Source organism: Strix uralensis, chromosome 2 (genome assembly GCF_047716275.1).
Source record: "Strix uralensis isolate ZFMK-TIS-50842 chromosome 2, bStrUra1, whole genome shotgun sequence".
Taxonomy (NCBI): domain Eukaryota; kingdom Metazoa; phylum Chordata; class Aves; order Strigiformes; family Strigidae; genus Strix; species Strix uralensis.
Genome location: NC_133973.1, coordinates 69,961,624 through 69,981,863, shown reverse-complemented (window position 1 = coordinate 69,981,863; position 20,240 = coordinate 69,961,624). Strand labels below are relative to the sequence as shown.

Genomic DNA, 20,240 nt, shown 5'->3' with positions numbered 1-20,240 from the left:
TTTATTCTGGAAGTCACTCCTTTCCTGGCATGGTGGACCAGCAGAACAGGGGGTTGCAAGTGCATTTTGTGATTGCAACCCCATGCATCAGCACACTTTCATTTCTGTAGTTTAAATTAAAATATTGCTGTTCCTATGCCGATGATAACTCCCATCATCAGAAAAGCCTGGATATGAGGGTGGTAACCTTTTCAATTACATAGCTAAACTCAGCAAAAATTGTAAGCATAACTCCAGAATGAGTTGGGGTGCCTGGGAGAATCAGGTGGAAGGACTCATACAGTTTAGGATACTACGTGTTTAAGTATTCTGTAAGAATTAAACACACCATGTCTTCAGTATAGTGAAAAAAAATATAAAGCAAATTGGCATAAAAGCCATTTCCCTTATAATTACCAACAAAATTCCTTTGAGTTTATAACAGCTAGCAAAGAAGGAGCCTAACTGCGAAAGGACAGTAAGTGAGCAACTGCAGCATAACTAATTGATCTGATTAAGATTTGGGCTTTTTTCCCATGTGACAATTTTCATCTCAGTATCCAAGTGAGGACCCAGTTGGCCAACAGTAAATACTTCAGAGTGAGGGTTTTAGAAAGTCTTCTGAGGCTCTCTGAAGCCTCTGAGCCACTTACTACAAATGAGGGAGAGAACTTGGTGGACCAATGCCTTCCCACCACAGTGACACTTCCTTCTTTAATCATGATTTTATGCATTTTTTGTGTCAGTCACAGTAATTGCATTCACAGAGCAAAAATACTGAAAATACACAAGATTTGTTTCTAGCTTCCCTTTTGATGGGATTTAGCAGCTTGGAACAAGGAGAAACAGCATCATGTCACCCATCAGCTCTCTGCATGTTATAATCTACCACTCTTTTCGAGCACCATCAATCTACAATTCAGGGGACAGACATTTCTGTTCTGAAAAACATATTTTGTATTTCTTATTTTTCAATTACACTTCTTCAAAAGAAAATGTGTATTAAAATCACAAACTGATCTTAGCATAGCCAAGTGGGGTAGAGGCAGTTCTCTCAGAAGAGGTATCGATCAAAACCAAGCATTGAACCAGTATCAGCTCTTGCTTTTTCTGAAGTAGAATTTGACCTGAAATCATTCTGGAGGCTGCCAGCTTTCCAAGCAGACATTCCAGCAATAACTATTTACTTCCTGGCACTTGGAATGCTTTCTAAGACATTTTCTCCTTTCTCATTTACAGTATGGATCAATGAATAATGTTTGAAGTCCTAATGATGAAAAGTTATTTTCTGAAGCATAGAAACTCTGTCTTTACAGTACTGAACCGAGAGTAGAAATAACAGCTACCATAACCAGCAGCCCTCTGGTACTTCAGTGACTACTGTGAACTTCTGGCTTCAGAAAATTCATAGCTTCCCAGGGCAGGATCCCCAAATCCACCTTGTTAGAGAGAAAAGCTTCACCATACCTAAGTGCCTGGGTCAAGAAGGAAAAGGGATTATTGTTTGCCCAAAGCAATAGTGGGACTGGTCCGATGTGCTGTGGCAAAACACATCCTAGAGTGCACTGAGTATGCTCCGACCCAGCGTAGAGGGGCTGACCCCCATGCAGTGGTCAGCCACAGGGCTCCATGGCTGGATGGAGGCCATCTCAAGCCACCAGCCATGACAGGATAGTGCCAGGACAGACAAACTTAGCCTTTGTTGTGCACCTCTGTTATAGCAATCACATCGGGCAGGCACATGTCATCTGTTCCCTCCAACAGTAGTTCATTTCTAAAAGAAAGGCTATGCACCTTTTAAACAAGAGCCAAAAAGATGGTAATTTAATGAACCAAAACTTCCGTCACTATCAGAAGGAAGATGTCATTTTGGCTTTAACAGCAATTCTATTTTTTAATGAAAATGTTCTATGACCTTATAGCTGAAGTCAAATACCCCTGAAGTCCCCTGCTTCACGTGGTTCCAGGTTGGATCATGAGGGCGCTCTGTAAGGGGCCTGCTATTCTTAACAAGTTATATCACTGAACCAAACAAAATTTTTGTTTCCTTTTCTTCTTTAAAAGCTTCAGATTCAGATGATAATCACCTAAAATGTTTGACCAAATGCCAAGTGCCTTATAATTAAGTAGAAATGTTACTCTCTTCAAATCCCTGGCTCCAAAGTTAAAACACTGTGTACTGAAACACTAGTATGATTACAAGCTACATACTTGAAACAAAAGAGGACTAAAGTAACACTATAAAAAAAAGTGTTAAGAGTTAAATGAAATGTTAATCTGAGGGTCAAACTCTTCTTCCATTTCCACTATTGTAAATCCAGGCTAGAAGCCTTGTCTTTACTGCAATTGCTGTGGATATAATAAATTTACATTAAGAAACCATGTCAAAAGAAAACTCTGATGAAGTTTTAAAGATGGCTTGGCTGAGCTTAACTATCAGCTCACTGCCATGGGGAACAAGAGATCACTCTCCCCCTTTTACCCCGCTTCTTGCACCCCTCTTCCAGTCTGTCTTACACCAATACTTGTGCTCTTTAAACCCTAAGCAAGGTCAGCTCCAGGACAAAAGTCACAAAGGAAAACTTTATTTTCTTTTTAAAAAGGAGAATAGCTTTCCAGTGGGTTAATGAGTTGAATCAGTTCATTGAAGATGAATTTAAGACTAAGGCCAGAGCTGATGCAAGGAAGAAGTAAAGCCACATATTCCTTTGGTAAAATGGAAAAATGGTTACTCACTGCCTAGCAGAATTTAACATCAAAATAGCTCTCCTAAGGGTCAACAGAAACACATGGAGCCCAGCAAAATGGTCACAACTCAATAATCCATGTTGGTTACCATGGAAAAAATATGAATATAGACACAATCAGGGTTCGTCCAAGTTAGGAATGACTAATCTGGTATTCACCGCCACCCCCTTTTAACTGAACAAACACCCAGTACGAGTGTATTCATTTTATTATTTCTTTATATTTACCACAATAGAAGGAATATTACTTAAATATTCCTGAATTATTTGTTTGGTTTGTTGGGAGTTTTTTTAACATTGATTTTTTATGATTTCAGGAGAAAATTATTCACCTGGACTTCCAGGCCCTGAGTTTAAGCAAGAACAATGAGTGGAAACCATATTGACTGCAGTTTAAAAAAATAAATCAGGCCTTTCAAAAATGTTGCACTTGTATTATTGCATTAAAAATTGTAAAACTGAAATCTGAATTGTGAATCTTTTTATTTGCTTTGTAGTTACAGAACACACGGGGTTCACGTTTTCAAATTTTCCTTTGTTGTTATGAAGTTAAGAAACCTTTTCAAAGGTTTTCACTTGATGCTCCAGCAGGAACTTGAATTTTAAAAATAAATAAATAAAAGAGAGATACCACAAGAGCTGTAATAAAACTATAACAGTGAGGATCTTTGTTCCTTCCCAACACTCATGTTTGACTCTCCTCACTAACCTCACTTAAATCAGCTTAATTTCTCTATGTTTTAAATGTGTTTCTAAAAATAAATGGTAAGGTTTATTTAAGAAGGGATGTAGTAGGTGTATTAACACACTTAATTTGTATGTGTTTAAAAACTAAATCAGCACAAAAGAAGTACAAAGAAAGCAGCAGCGTCATGCAGCAACAACTAGAGGTTACCAGGCAGAGTACAGCATGGTGGTTTGTTTAAATCTGTGGTTTACGCTGTTGATTTGTTCCTTCAGTGTTAAAATGGCTTCATCCCTCCATACACCCTTACTGTGAAGGATGGAAATGCTACCTCCACCACAGATATGAGGAACTCTGGCATAAAGGCTACTGTCACATTAGTCAGAGGGTCATATCTGCACCTGACTCCAAACTCACCATTCACATTTCAGGACAGGTCAACTAGATCACCAAGCAAAGCAGCTCACATACAAGGAGAATTTGAACTCTACTCTTAAACATAATATAAATTCAACTGTTCCCAGCCACTTCTGCAAATTCAAGCACATGTACTTAAGTCTGTACACAGATAACCACAGAGTTAGAGGTCCAGGTTCACAAGTCAGTAAGAGGTTGGTGCTCAAAATACCATGTGTGGATGTCATTTCCTTGCCAACAAAAGGTCCAGTTATTCTTTTGCTTTTCTACAGATGGAGAGCCAGAGTCTGAACAAACATATGAACCACAATGTGTGGAAGCAACTAGAGTTTGTTGAGCTACAGGAAAACACTGCGTAATTTGTCATCCTGAAATACTGTTACAGCTCTCCAATTTACAAGCTAATTTCTGCTGGGACTTTGCAAACAGTATCTATAAAACCATACATGGAGGAAGACACAGGACATCAGGAGAAAGAATATCCCTACAGTGGGAAAGAAGGAGCCTACAGGAAGGAAGATGGAGGTACGGTGGTTGCTGTGCTACTGTGTCAGAGGGGCAGGTAATGAAAAACTTCCATGACTGCTGTTGTTCCAGCCCTCATGCATCGTTTCTAGTTGGAGCAGCCAAAGAAAAGTTAAATGAGGAAGGAAAGCTGGAATGGAACATCCTGGTCACCTCCACATCCGGCATTGTCCTCTGTTTCCTTATTAGCCAAATATAACCCAGATTTATTTCACTGTGGTATTTTCTTTTGAATCAGCAGATTCTTTATTTTTTTAATTAAAGCAACTCTTGCCAAAGCTGTAGGAAAGCATATAAGCTCAAGAACAAGGGTAATGATTACTGCCATTATACACATATGTAGAAGTGATATATTACCACCTCCTAGCAATTCACCTGTCTGAAAAAAAAAAACGGAAAGGGGGCAATATTACCAAAACCATGGGGAAATAATAATTTTCTTATAAATATATTTTTAAATAATGATGAAATCATTCTTCAGCCTACCGAAGCCTGACATTTACATACATTGTTAAAGGAATAGAATAAAAAACCTTCTTCAATAAAAACAGAGATGCAACCTGTGAAGTGAATCACAGCTACCTTTCTACAGTGTTTTCTTGTAACATTTTTTGAGACCGTTAAGAATCTGATAAAAGGAATCCAGAAAAAGATGAGACAGATTTTTTGCTCTTCCTTACCTATTTCTTTGATGCCCATGACCAACAGAAAATTAATTTTACATTCTGCATCAACCAGCAAATTTCGAGTCTCATCTCAGTTGTAAAACTCGTAGTATTCTTCATGAATTAAATATGGCACCTAGTAATACAATCACTATGGTAAGGCTGGAATTTTAGTTCAAATAATACATTGATTAAACTCTGCCCTCAAGAGTTTCAGTTTTCAGTATGACAAAGGTTGCTTTGATTATCTCACATCTGCATTATCTGTGTATTAGGGTTTAAGTACAGTGCCGTGATGTGGAAGGCATGTGGAATCATGCCTGTCACATATAATCTATACACATACGCACAAATTAAAGCCCATTGAGCTGGATTCCCTGGTGCCTCCCTGGAACTCAGCTGGCATAGCTGCACTGAAAAATTGGTCCCATTATCAGGAGACAGACAATCACTTCTTGCCTCTGCCTTCCCCACCCCCCCAGTTGTCCTTCACAGGGCCTCTTGCTGCATTGTTTGTGCACTGCCAGTGCTTTGTTGTGGGGACTGTGGCCTTTGAATTGCTCCTGCCACTTTGCTAACACCGTTGGAAACAAAAGCGTTTGCGGAACAGCATATTATTGATAATTGGTTTAATTTGGTCTCTCCATCTCTGCCAGGCTTCCAACAGAAGCATGTAAAGCAAACCTGGCTGAGCTCTTTCAACAGTCTACATAGCACAAGCCTCATTTCACTTTTAGACTTATTAGCTTGAAGCTTAGCACAAATTAGAATGTATACTGACAGGTTACAGTGCAAGAAAGTGTGGTCTCAACCAGGCATAGCTCGCATCCTCCAGAGGACAACACACTGTGGATTTTAGGCCAGCTGCTACACAGCAAACGGGGTGCAGGTGTAGCTTGGACACACTTACATAAATACTTGTGAAAACACTTGTGAAAGACAAGCAAGGAGGGTATAAACCCTCAGGAAATACTGGTTACCCACTAGTCAGAGTTCCTGCAGCTTTTCTGCTTTATGTCTTTGCAGCAGTTCAATCTCCGTTTTGCTAAGCATGTTCATACAGCCTTGAAAGCAAGCTTCTTGTGTGAAGTTAAAGTTCAAATTATTTCATCTTTACTACTGTTTTAACCTGAGTTCGTTATCTTTGGTTGACTGATTTGAGTTAAAGCTAAGACTTCTTGACTGTGTTTTGCAGTACTGATACATCCTATATCACACCTCTAGAATATATTAGCAGCTCTTAGCTAAAGCATTTCAATATCACAGCTACATCCTAGGCTAGACAAAACGTGACTGATAGATCAAACAACATGAAAAGACACACAGGTTGGCAGACACATGATAAAGACACAGACTACCCGACTGGTTCAAATTCATCATTGCTGAAGATATACATGGAGGCAGCTCTCTGTCCATCAGATTATGTTAGAACATCAGCTGAAATAAGCCTTACCTCAACTGTGAAAAATCAAAGTGATATTTGCAAACCTGTGATGGCATCATCTAAAAAAATGTACAAATACAGATCACATTATAATGCTAGTCATGAAAACCTGTGAAAGTTTGCAAATCTTCAGATATGGGTAAAAAAAAAAAAATAATATTCACCTTTGCTGGAAAACATCAGACAAACAAAATTCCAGCAAACGGGTACAAGTGCATAGAGCTAGTCTGGATTTGAATCATGATTGATTTCAAGTACATTAGAGATCCAATCTGAATGTTTTGCACAACTCGTGTCAGGCTTTGATTTTGTGAGCTGAAGGCAAGAGCCCATTTCCTGTATGCTGAGTGCAACTAATAACAGCTGTAAATCGGTGCTGGCTGCCTGACAGGGCATAATACCTTTATCCTCTGGCCTTTCTGAGAAAAGGACCAGGGTTGGCATAGATGCACACTGGCACATTTTTTCCATCATATAACATATTATCTTGATGCAACTAATTATTACGCTGTAAACATGATTTTATATTTATGTTTATCATTTCTCAGAATGATACACTTTCTGCTACCGAGTTTGTAAATATATACATTTAAAAAAAAGTCTTGTTTGTAATTTGGTCTTCTTACAAGAAGATTTTGCATGCTATGTTACCTCTAATACCACAGGTAGACATTACTTGGTCTGCGTGTTCTGTGCAATGAACATTCTCACTACAAGATACATGGCCTACATGCCAAACCCACCTGGAAGTTGGGGGAAAAAAAATATTGGAGTTGGAATTTTAAATTAGGTGCCCAAATAAAATATCCTGTTTTCAAAGGCACCCAGTATTTTTAGATGGAAAACAAACCAAAAAAATCAAGCCTTCTTTTGTTGGCTGTCTAAATATGGTTCTCTATCTTAATTAGATAATCAAATTTGAGTTAAGATGTTTGCCTCCACTTTACAAATGTTGTCCATCTGACCACACTTGTAATGGCAAACAACTCAAGCCACTAAAATCAAAGGGTAAGCTAATTGTATTAGGTCACAGCATGCAAAGGACTTGACTTTACAAGCCCTTCATGTACAAAACTCCCACTGCCTACAGAATCAAGGCCTTACATGGAGATCTAACACTTTTCTAGCTCTTTCAGTTATTTTTTTCATGCTGGAAGAGTTAGGTTGCCATCTGGCACCAGCTTGCAGCAGCTGCACAAAATAAACTCAAGCACATATTGGCACAATACTGGCACAGGTGTGATTAACAATTAGAGGGAGCAAGTACTGCCTATTAATTTATCTAAACAAAAGCTTGTGGGGAGTCTGCACCTCTGAGTACATGTTTTGTCCCACTTTTTCACCTCTATAATTTATTCTTCAACCATAGTGATCCAGAGAAGGCTTCATTCAAATCACTGCTCCCAAGCATATCTTGGGTTAAATGGTCAAAATATATATATCACTAAAAAAATCTCTTTTGATAAGTTCAGTAAAATGCTTGGATTTTTTCTCATTTACTTGAATTTACCAGCATTTTTAAAGCTGCCCCCGCCAACAAGCGTTCTGTTTAACTTGAAGTACAATTTGGCTCAATTATGCAACTGAGGAAATAAACTTACTTGCACAGAAGAAAGCAATAAACAGTTCACTAGCTGGAAAAGGTATTTTAATGGCCTTAGAAAGACTGGGATCTTTGTAGATCTTTCCACATATCTCTTGGAACATGTGTTGAGCAAATCTCTCAAATAGAGTCACAGAACCATTTAGGTTGGAAAGGACCTTTAAGATCATTGAGTCCAACCGTTAACACTGCCAAATGCACCACTAAACCATGTTCCTAAGTGCCACATCGACACATCTTTTAAATACCTGCAGGGATGGTGACTCCACCACTTCCCTAGGCAGCCTTTTCCAATGCCTGACAACTCTTTTGGTAAAGAAATATTTCCTAATATTCAGTCTAAACCTCTCCTGCCACAACTTGAGGCCATTTCCTCTCATCCTATCACTTGTTAACTTGGGAGAAGAGACCAACACCCACCTTGCTACAACCTCCTTTCAGGCAGTTGTAGAGAGCAATAAGGTCTCCCCTCAGCCTCCTTTTCTCCAGGTTAAACAACCCCAGTTCCATCAGCTGTTCCTCATAAGATTTGTCCTCTAGACCCTTCACCAGCTTTGTTACCCTTCTTTGGACACACTCCAGCACCTCGATGTCTTTCTTGTAGTGAGGGGCCCAAAACTGAACCCCGTGTTAGAGGTGTGGCCTCACCAGTGCCGAGTACAGGGGGACGATCACTCCCCTAGTCCTGCTGGCCACCCCATTTCTGATACAAGCCAGGATACCATTGGCCTTCTTGACCACTCGGACACACTGCTGGCTCACATTCAGCCAGCTGTTGACCAACACCCCCAGGTCCTTTTCTGCCCGGCAGGTTTCCAGCCACTCTTCCCCAAGCCTGTAGTGTTGCATGGGGTTGTTGTGACCCAAGTGCAGGACCCAGCATTTGGCCTTGTTGAATCTCATACAATTGGCCTCAGCCCATCGATCCAGCCTGCCCAGATTCCTCTATAGAACCTTCCTACTGTCAAGCAGATCAACACTCCCACCCAGCTTGCTGTCATCTGCAAACTTACTGAGGGTGCACTTGATGCAATCATTGATTAAAATATTAAAGATATCTTTATAAGTGAAGGAAAAGACAGTTTTCTTTTTACATCACAGAAGTATGTTCCTTCTAAGCTCTAGATGAGGAATTTTTATCCCATGAAAGTGAAATGCACAGCTCTTTTAAAGCCCAGCTACTTGTGACTTGCTTGTAGAGAGTGACCACGTTAATTTGACTGTGGCAAACATGAGAAGTTCTACGAAGTGGTTTTCAAATCCTCAGCTTCTGCAGGGCCAAACAACTCAACTTAGTTGAGTCCGTTAAGACTGAAAGCCCAGACACCAGACTGAGTTCATTCAGAAGAGATCACAGGCTGTTTAGATTTGAGAGATTGGACGGGAAAATAGAGAAAGCTGTCCCACGTGCGTGGTTTTGTGTTTAGACAGGGCCACCAACTCTACTCCTTCATCTCTCACCCTGCTGCTTTGGGGATTAAAATACCATAACTGCACACATGCAGTGACCATTACCTGTGATTCTTGTGCAGAGCAACCCTGCTGTGTATGCACAATGAAACCATTATCCCAGGCACACCAGACTCACATGTGGTAACTGACACATTTTCGACACTCAGAGTTACTGTGCTTATTCAGAGCAAATATACATCCTTGAGCAGTAAGCCTGGAGTACCCTGAACATGCAAGAGGCCAAATGTCCATCCACAATCAACATCACAAGTGCAATTAGTCTCACAATTTCCTACTGCACTGTTGAACAGAAACATAAACAAGCATGTTAGATGGGTCTGCGTCCTGAGTGTCCAAGTAATTTACACTGCCTGTAGAAAATGCAGCCAGAGGTGCTGTGGGTCAGGGTCTCCCTCCCAGCAATGAGCACAAGAAAATGAGGCATCTCTGAGCAGGTCCTCCCTCCCAGATCTTTGGGTCAGATTGTGATAATCCCAATGCAAGAGAGAGTAACTTACAGTTTGGTCCAATGAGCCACAGAAAGCTCAGTGAGAACCCCTTTTCTCAGCCTCAGTCCTTTCCTATCAGCCGCTGCCAGGCAGGAGGAATGGAAACAGAACAGCATGCTGAAACTGGCTCTATGGCAGCTGGGAGCTTTCCTCCTCCAGGGGAATTCCTTACTGGTCATTTGCAAGCACAATTCAATCCTCTGCATCAACTGAAAAATTAAGTCTGATAAACTAGAGAAAGTTGGTGATGAGAGACAGAACCTGGAACCTCTCCGCAAGTCAATCCTCAGCTGCATAGGCCCTCCCTCCAGCCATAACCTTCTGGATCTATAAAATCTCCAAGCAGGTTTTGATCAAGGTCCAGGTAGATATGAAGATTTCTACGTGCCATGAGGTCAGTTGAATGATGTCCAATCAAGAAGTCAACAGGTATTTGCTTTGCCAGAACCAATGGGAGGCACAACGCATGCCAAAGGTGAGTCAGCTAGCAAAAATCATAACATACATAACAGTAACACACACTGAGGCTGGTTTGCAGTGCTACCAAAAGACTGCATTAATCTAGAGGCTAGAACAATCAAGCCCAGCAGTTGAAAAAAAAAGTACCTCTTAAGACTCATGCCAAACCAACAGAAGTATGCCACTTACATTCTTACAGCTAGCATCCAAATAACTGATCACATTTCATCACGAAGAAACATGTTGCTATTGCCTGAGGCAAGCATAGAATCTACTAAAGAACCATATGGGAACAAATGAGATATTAAGCCTGAACTTGACTAGCAACATTCCAGTTCCTGCCGTATTTTTTGGTGAGGTGTGTATTAGGAAGGCAGATTATTCTGTGGCATTTGTTACTTTTCTGTGAAATTTATCTAACTGTAGCAAAGTGCAACCCAGAAGATCAGGACAGGATTTATCTGTCTGGCCTTTGAAGGACAGGTAGGGTGGTCTAGGTTAATATAGTGAGGAATACAGCTCAGGGTCTCTCTTGACTTTATTTATTTTGGTAGAGAGGGGTGAGCTGGTATGTATACACACATACATATCTCCTTGCGAGTATTGGGAGCTAGGATAAATAGAGAAATACCACAGGGAGAAATGAAACATCAATTTTAAAAGTGTGTGAACACAATCATCATGAGGCCTGCTTTGAAAGAATATGTTGTACAAGAACATGGTACCTATTCTTAGCCTGGAAAAATTTTGCCTGTGGTACAAGCTCTTTTGTTATCAATATGAGTAGTGAAGTATGCTGACATCTTCTTCACCAGCTCACAGGTAGACTCTAATAAAACAACCTAAATAATTCCGACAGTAAAGGCAGCCAGTCACAACAGCTACAATTGTTCTCTGTTTTCTAAAAGCAGTGAAAAAGTATCCTCAGCTTCTGTGAGTGCCGTGAATTGAATTGCTAAGGGATTACAGACTAGCAGCATTTCTAGGACCAAATTCATCACACATACCTCCGTTCACTCTAGAAGGTCCCTGGGCAACTCTTCCATCTCCTTCCTATCTATAGTGAGAGCTCAGTGTATTTCTCCCTCCCCCTTGTCAAGTTTATTTCTCTCAACAGTGTTGTTTCCTGTCTGAAGATAAGTAATTCACAGTTTACCACATAAAATTCTGAGCACAGTTGAGTTAAGGGTCCTATAAGCCATCCATCAAAACCAGGTTTTTCCTCTGCAGACATTTGTGGAAGTGGTTGAAGCTGTGATTGCCTCTCGTTTCCAGTCTCTAATGCCCAAACCATTACAGTTCTGCCCACTGATGCCTAAAACATTCCCTAAAATTGATTAGACACAGCTTTTAAAAACTGATACATCCAAGCTGACAGATAGATGATAATAACTGTGTGGCCTTACAACCTTGACCAGCAAACAAAATAGAGGCATCATAGCAAAGCCTTGCTATAACTAGTTTGCCACAGTTTCAGCCTTTGCCATAGCAAAAATCATAGATGGCACACACTTTGGGACAGGGCTCCTTTTTTTGCCTGTGTATTTAATTTTCAGTTTGAAGATCTCTAAAATCAGAAAAAAAACAGTCAGAGGTTCTGCACTCAAGGTTGCAAAATGCCAGGACCACCTGAAGCTTCCCACATCAGCCATCCTTTCACCCTCCCCAGTGCTGAACAGGAATGGAAGAGACAGGAGGAAAACATTGCTTAGGAGCCACTTGCCTGACATGTGCAGCAGGCACATACTCCTGCATTTTGTAAGCAGACCTGTCAAGTCTCGTGCAGAAAACTCATTCTAGCTGAACTCTGTCTCAATTTATCACAGTGGCACCGGCAACATGCCTACTCCAGACCAGTAGTCCTGGAGCAGAAGAGAGGTGGTTGCACCGTAAAGCAGCAAAGGCTGTGCCTCCCACTAGGTCTCTTCCCTCCCTTCCCCCCAATACACAAGCAAAAAGGACTCATGCTGGAAAAGACACTTTCTAGGGTTGCAGCCTTCCCCAGCAGTACATCTTGATCGCATAATATGATATTGCTGAGGAAAGACATATAACCCAAAGAGGTGTGCCCTCACAGTACAAGCCAGTGACTGCAGCTTCACCCACTGAACAAGATGAAAATAATAAAGGCAGTAGAAAACTTTGTAATTTCCCATGCAACTCAGGACAAAGACTTGAGGTTGGTGCAACTCTCATTAATCTAAAAAACAAGAAGATATTATCTTCAAACTTAAAATATGTGTGAAGAATTAATTAATCGCTGTTAAAAAAGAAAATACCCAAGGAATAGGGCTCTGGCTGCTTAGCCATGCTGAACAGGAGCTAAAGGTACTGGTTCTGCAAGAGGCACCCTCAGCCCCTGCTGACTACTGTGATTCTGGCACTTCAGGTACTGTGCAGCAGTTGCTGTTTCATTCTATGAATCTAGACTGACACAGGGCATTTATCTCAGTTTGCTCATCACAGAAAGACTAACACTACTTGTAAGATCATTGCATGGTGTGACAAATGAGTACAGAAGTGGGCAAAACACAAGTTAGGACTTTGTAAAGATTGCTCACAAATCAGAAGATAGATTCCTCCCCCCCCCCCCCCCCCCCAGTTAAATCTTGGTATTCGTTTGTCTTCCTTCCAGATGAACTAAAATAGCCAGAGAAAGAAAACACGGCCAAGTCTTGGAATGATCAATATATTGATGCGAGGAATACAGGTTCAGTTTGCAAATAAACTGCCCAGAGACTCATAATCCCGTTTAACAGTGACCCCTAGTGTTGTTCGGCAGCATCTTTGCTTTTTCTTGGGTGTTAGACAAAGAATATCAAATAAACCAGACTAAAATGAACCTGCCTTTATTCTGCAGGACTGTATCAATGCTTAGCCTCTGTCATGGATGAGTCGAATTCACCTCAGTCAAAAGAGAGAAGCAGCAATATGTTTTATTGAGGTAAAATAATAATTTGACAGAGTTCAATAAATTCAATGGAATTTAACAAAGTTTAACAGCTGTTTAACAAGGTTCAGTACGTTTGATGGCAAGGTTCGATTTACTAATTACTGTATGGAAGAAACATACAAAGGAAAATTGAGTTAGAATAGAGTTAGAATGATTCACACAGAGACCAGAGACATAAAAGTGTAAGTAAGACCCTCCCATTGAGTCATGAGGTTCAGAGTGGACCACCTTGATTTCTAAACTCCTTATGGAGCCTAGGTGCAGCTAGGTCCAATCTTAGTCTCAGACTTGGACAATGGTTTATGCCTAATGGAATTATCTATACAAAGTTTATAATAATATTGAGTAGCTACATGGATTAGTAATGTTTTGTTAGTATTAATTCAGGGTGCTATCAGTCACTTACCGAGTATCTGTCATAAGTAAGGCATCTCTCTGCCTTGGGTAAGGAAGGATCTCTTAGTATCAGGTAAGGAATATCAAACCCTGAGAGGCATCCCTGCTCAAGGGGGGAGTCACCTGGCGTGCAATCCAGCTGCAATTCAGTGAGAGCTCAAATTGGGCTCATCCTGATGGTAATATTTATAGAAGAAAGTAGTTGGCTGCTAGTCAATAGTATAGACAAGATGTCTTTGTTTTAGCTTTGGTGTCTTGTTCTGTACTTTGGTCATCTTGCATTTTTGAGCTTCAAAACCACTTTTCAATACATTTTTCTGAGGCATCTTCACTCCCTTGTACATGAGCCAGGGTCTTTCCAGCTCACAGATTCACCACAGGGCATCAGGCCTGTTGCTCCTTAGTCAGCCTGAACCAAAGTATGTCTAGGGGTCAGGTGTATCCACCACAACCTCGCAAGGGTCCATAAAAATCCAACTGAGAGAACAACACTCTGTTGCTCTGTATTGGTTAGCCGTTTCTCTTTAGCCTTAGTATTGTAAAGACCAGGTTTCCATGTCTGGCTGAGGATTGGAGGATTATTTCACAGTTTATCAAAAATAAAACTCAAGAAAAAAACATCCACAAAAACTTCCATTGGTACATATTATGGAGATCTAGATGACAAATTTGTTGACGATGATTTATTTTAACAACACCTCACTAAGGAATTCTCTTCTTTTTGCAGTCAAGCCTGTTGTTACAAATGTGATTAATATTTGGTCTTGATATGTTTACATTATTTACATAGTGCAAAATGGCATTCTATTCTATCTATTTTGGCAGTAGTCAGTATCTACATTTGGGGATTTCAAAGGATATTAAAATCTGGCTAGGTATTTCTGATGAAAGCCATTTAGGACCACCAAAAAAGGAGGGACTGAGCTGTATCTGAAGACTGGAGCAGAAGAGTAAAAGGCATGGAGAGAGGAATCTGGTAATAAGTAGAAGAGAAAATCCAGATCCTAGGGATAATGGCTGCATGAGTAAACATACTCAGAAAAACAAAGCTAGAGAAGACAGTGAACTATATGACATTTTTGTGATCTGTGACAAAAATTAAAGACAGAATGAGTACAGGTCTCCAATCACTACAACTACTTCTGCAAATGCAGACTAAGCCATATATATAGCCATGACATATGAAGTGTCTAGTTTGACTTGAATTTAACCAGGTATTTCTATCAGCAAACCCGAAGTAAATAAATAAATAAAGTAATGGGAAAATGAAGAAAAGAAAAGAAAAGAAAAGAAAAGAAAAGAAAAGAAAAGAAAAGAAAAGAAAAGAAAAGAAAAGAAAAGAAAAGAAAAGAAAAGAAAAGAAAAGAAAAGAAAAGAAAAGAAAAGAAAAGAAAAGAAAAGAAAAGAAAAGAAAAGAAAAGAAAAGAAAAGAAAAGAAAAGAAAAGAAAAGGAGAAGAGAAGAGAAGAGAAGAGAAGAGAAGAGAAGAGAAGAGAAGAGAAGAGAAGAGAAGAGAAGAGAAGAGAAGAGAAGAGAAGAGAAGAGAAGAGAAGAGAAGAGAAGAGAAGAGAAGAGAAGAGAAGAGAAGAGAAGAGAAGAGAAGAGAAGAGAAGAGAAGAGAAGAGAAGAGAAGAGAAGAGAAGAGAAGGGAAGAGAAGAGACGCAATAATGGTTATGAAAAAGAAAAGCGTTTTAACTCTTCAGGTAACTACTGAAAGTTCAAAACACGTCTTAATCTCCCAGTGTCATTTTCCACTTAGACTAAGGATCAATTTGTAAGTTTTCAGTTTTCCAAAAGACAGCAGAAATTCACACATACACAAACTCATCAGCTAATTTGAGACTCGTACAGTAACACTAGAGGGCAGGAGAGCATCTTTTAAAACAAAGTCTTGCAATTTCAACAGTTAATCTTCATCTGGCTAAAGGTATGCCGAGGAACTCCTCTTTTGTAAGGGAACAAAATGGAAATAAGATATTTCTATTCTTATAGACTACTTATATCTGCTAAAAGTATCATGACTTTTATTCCCGTGTACTAGCACAAGCAAAGCAGAGCTGAAGAAATTAGTTTGCAATGAAATATCCTTTCACTAACACTCTTCATTTTTAAGCATAAGCCAGCAACCCTCCAGACATCTATTTCATGTATGCAATCTTTACTGGCAGATTTAGTTAATGTTTTGTTAGGCTTCTCCTCTTCCTGAAAAGCAATTTTGTAATTGTGAAGAGTTCTTCAGATTCACTGGGATTCCTTCCCCCTCTATGTGCTGGGGACCATCAGGTTCTGCTCTCACAACTAATTTTCTTGATACAGATAGTCAAGATGAACAGCCTCTCCTGGGTAAAAAACATCTCTAATCGTTGTACAAGGAAGATGTGATCTTATTTAGCCTCAGGGAGAATGAGCATCTTTGACAGAGTTTAGTATTTCATGGAATCACAGACTGGCTGAGGTCGGCAGGCACCTCTGGAGGTCATTTGGACCAACCCCCTGCCCAAGGAGGGCCACCAAGAGCTGGTTGCCCAGGACCATGTCCAGACAGCTGTGGAGTATCTCCAGAGATGGACACTCCACAACCTCCGTGGGCAACCTGTGCCAGTGCTCAGTTATTCTCACAGAGAAAAAGTGCTTCCTGATGTTCAGACGGACCCTCCTGTGTTTCACGTTGTGCCCATTGACTCTGGTCCTGTCACTGGGCACCAGTGACTGCAATATTTATTTATAAGATGCAGAGATGTGAATAATTTGCCACATCAGATAATTTTTTAATCTGCAAGTTGGCACTAAAACAAAGAAATTAAAACCGGTTTGGAACCTTAGGTTAGGAACTTCTGCAGTAGCCAGTGGTAGCTTAAAATGGGAGTGCATAGGGCCCCCCTGAACAAATCACAGGCTTAATAGTCAGTCACGAGAAAAAGCATGCTCAGTTCTCACTCCTACACAAGTGTCTAGGGATGCAAAATGAAGAGGGGATTCACACCATGAGCACAAATCTGTCAAAATGCAAATGTGATTATGCAAAATACCAAACACACCTGCAAGAACAGTTGTTGCAATCTATCTAATATTTAGATAACATGTGAGTTTTTGCCTACTTGTTGTGGGAACACTTTTTTTTTTTTTTTGCTAAAAAGTTTCCATGAAATGGTGAAGTGCTTCTCTGACATGCTGATGCATGGTTCAGTACACAAGGTTTGGTATGAGAACTGCTAAGTGATTAAAGCAGCTTTTTATTTTCAAGGATAAATAAATGAATAAAAACAAGTCCTGGCAAGAGATCCAAAGGATTAAGTTTAGCATCTCAGTAAAGTGGATGATTAGTCAAAAATACTGTTTTCATCCTCCGAAATGTAATTAGAATCATAGAATCACAGATTCATAGAATGGTTTGGGTTGGAAGGGACCTGAAAGACCATCTAGTTCCAACTCCCCTGCCATGGGCAGGGACACCTTCCACTAGACCAGGTTGCTCAAAGCCCCGTCCAACCTGGCCTTGAACACTGCCAGGGAGGGGGCAGCCACAGCTTCTCTGGGCAACCTGTGCCAGTGTCTCACCACCCTCACAGTGAAGAATTTCTTCCTTATATCTAATCTAAATCTGCTCTCTTTCAGTTTAAATCTATTACCCCTCGTCCTATCACTACACTCCCTGATAAAAAGTCCCTCCCCACCTTTCCTGTAGGCCTCCTTTAAGTACTGGAAGGCCACTATAAGGTCTCCCCAGGACCTTCTCTTCTCCAGGCTGAACAACCCCAACTCTCTCAGCCTGTCCTCACAGGAGAGGTGCTTCTGGCCCCCTGATAATCCTCATGATCCTCCAACATATTCATGTCCTTCTTGTGTTGGGGGCCCCAGAGCCAAACACAGTTGGGGTCTCACAAGAGCAGCGTAGAGGGGGAGAATCACCTCCCTCGACCTGCTGGCCACACTTCTCTTGATGCAGCCCAGGATGCAGTTGGCTTTCTGGGCTGCAAATGCACATTGATGGGTCATGTTGAGCCTCTCATCAACCAACACCCCCAAGTCCTTCTCCGCAGGGCTGCTCTCAATTAATTCTCCACCCAGCCTGTATTCATGCTTGGGATTGAGAAACGCCACATGTCACTGCTCTCCATTTGGACATCGAGCCATTGACCACAACTCTTTGAGCATAAGCATCCAGCCAATTCCTTATCCACCAAGTGTTCCATCCATGAAATCCATGTCTCCAATTTAGGACAAGGATGTTGTGCGGGACAGTGTCAAACGCTTTGCACAAGTCCAGGTAGATGATGTCAGTTGCTCTTCCCTTATCCACCCTCACTCTAACCCTGTCGTAGAAGGCCACCAGATTTGTCAGGCACAATTTGCCCTTAGTGAAGCCATGTTTGCTGTCACCAATCACCTCCTTATTTTACATGTGCCCTAGCACAGTTTCCAAGAGGATCTGCTCCATGATCTTGCCAGGCATCGGGATGAGACTAACCGGTCTGTAGTTCCCCGGGTCTTCCTTTTTTCCCTTTTTAGAAATGGGGGTTGTGTTTCCCCTTTTCCAGTCAGGGGGAACTGCACTGGACTGCCACGACTTCTCAAATATGATGGAGAGTGGCTTAGCCACTTCATCTGCTAATTCATCTTGTGAATGTGAAGCTGCTCCTATCTGTCTGTAAGAGGGCCTCATCTGCTTGGCCTTCCTGGTCGGGTGGCCTGTAGCAGACCCCCACTATAATGTCTCCTGTCCCTGCCTTCCCTTTAATCCTGACCCATCAGCTCTCAGTAGGCTCCTCATCCATTCCCAGGCAGAGCTCCAGGCACTCCAGCTGGTCACTGACATAGAGGATGACACCCCCTCGTCATCTTCCCTGCCTGTTCTTCCTAAAGACCCTGTATCCTTCCATTCCAACACTCCAGTCATAGGAGCCATCCCACTACATCTCTGTGATGCCAATAAGATTGTGGCCCTGCAGGCGAGTGCATGTCTCTAGCTTCTCTTGTTTATACCCCATGCTATGTGCGTCTGCATAGAGGCATTTAAGTTGGGCCCCTGATGAAGCTGACCTACTGGCTGCAGTGGCTGGAATTCCTTTGTGCTGCTCTTCAGGTGCTCTCCTGCTGATCTGTGATCCCTCCCCAGGCTCTGGGCATCTATTGCTGGCACTTGCATCAAACTGGTAGGAGTGGGATGGGTTGAGGTTCCCCTCCCACCAGCAGCTTTAGTTCTCATCCATTTAACCAGAACAACAAAACCATACAAGAAAATAGAATCTGCATATACTGTTATCATCATGTCTTTGAGAACCTATAAGCTTCAGAGCAACAGCAATGATAGGAGTTAAAAGACAACCTTCAGAGGGTAATGATAGTGACAACAATAAACATGGGAAGGGAAAAAAAAGATGCATCAAAAACTCATTCCAAAGATGCTACAAAACTGCTTTTTAAGGAAATCAAAAGTTGAAGCATACGTACTTACATTCATTTTAGCTATTTTCTGTTTTGCATCTGTTGCATCTCACGCAGCTATTGATTCCATTTCTCTAGGGAACTGAAGGATACAAGTGCCAAGGTATAACATCATGGTGTAAGGTTGTGTCTGTCTGGTGGAGTGACCTGAAAAAAGTTGTTTTCTGTTATATGATTGTTTCAAACATTGCATCTTAGTAACAGAATAATTGAAGTCCATATTTCTTTAAGAAGAAATGCCAACAAACTGGATTTCCTGTTAGCTAACCAGAAAACACGTCATAGATTTTCTTGTCCATGCTAGTGATCAACTGCAGCGATGAGCAGTCCTCTTCACAGTTAAGGGAGATGAGTAACAAGCTGTACAGCTGCTCAAGCTACGGTCCATGCAATGTGTGCTAAGTCTCACAGCCAACAGATAAGGTTTTCACATTACTCACTACTTCACTGTCCCAAAGTCTAGAGAGCTAAGTCTTAACCAAGCAGGCACATTCCTATAATACACAGCATGCACATTTCAAGTAAACATTAATATTTTCACTTCAAATGAAATGTCAGACTGATCAAAACTATGCCCCAAGCCCCAAAGTTCTTAAAATATCAGAGCATATGTATGTTGCACTACTTATGGCTCACTAGGATGTTCTGGTCTGCTTATTCCCTTCTCTCTGCATCCGACTGCTTTCTGCTCCATACCTGTGCTGTGTTGAACAGGAGGAGCTACCGTTATGGCATGCAAAATAATTTTTTGGTTCCAGATTGCTGTGCTGCAGCCCTGAGCATCAAAACAGAGACCTGAGCTACCCCTCTACATCTTTCAGTTCTGGGAAATGAAGGGGTAGAGGGACAAGGTATTTTAAAAAGGTCAGACCGCTAGGTCCCTCTATAAGGAGGACTTTATGGACTATTTTGGGAACCTAGATACTCAGCACACAAAAAGACACACAGGACAGGATTCATC

At 41.1% G+C, this 20,240-nt stretch overlaps 1 protein-coding gene across 1 annotated transcript in view; it reads right to left on the bottom strand.

The window, feature by feature from the left end:
- The window catches only part of RASA3 (RAS p21 protein activator 3), a 178,440-nt gene extending 159,053 nt beyond the window's left edge, over positions 1-19,387 (bottom strand). The window contains exon 1 of the mRNA XM_074859184.1: positions 19,290-19,387. The gene's annotated coding sequence lies outside the window, so the exon portion shown is untranslated. The remainder of the gene's footprint in view (positions 1-19,289) is intronic.
- Positions 19,388-20,240: the final 853 nt, after the last annotated feature.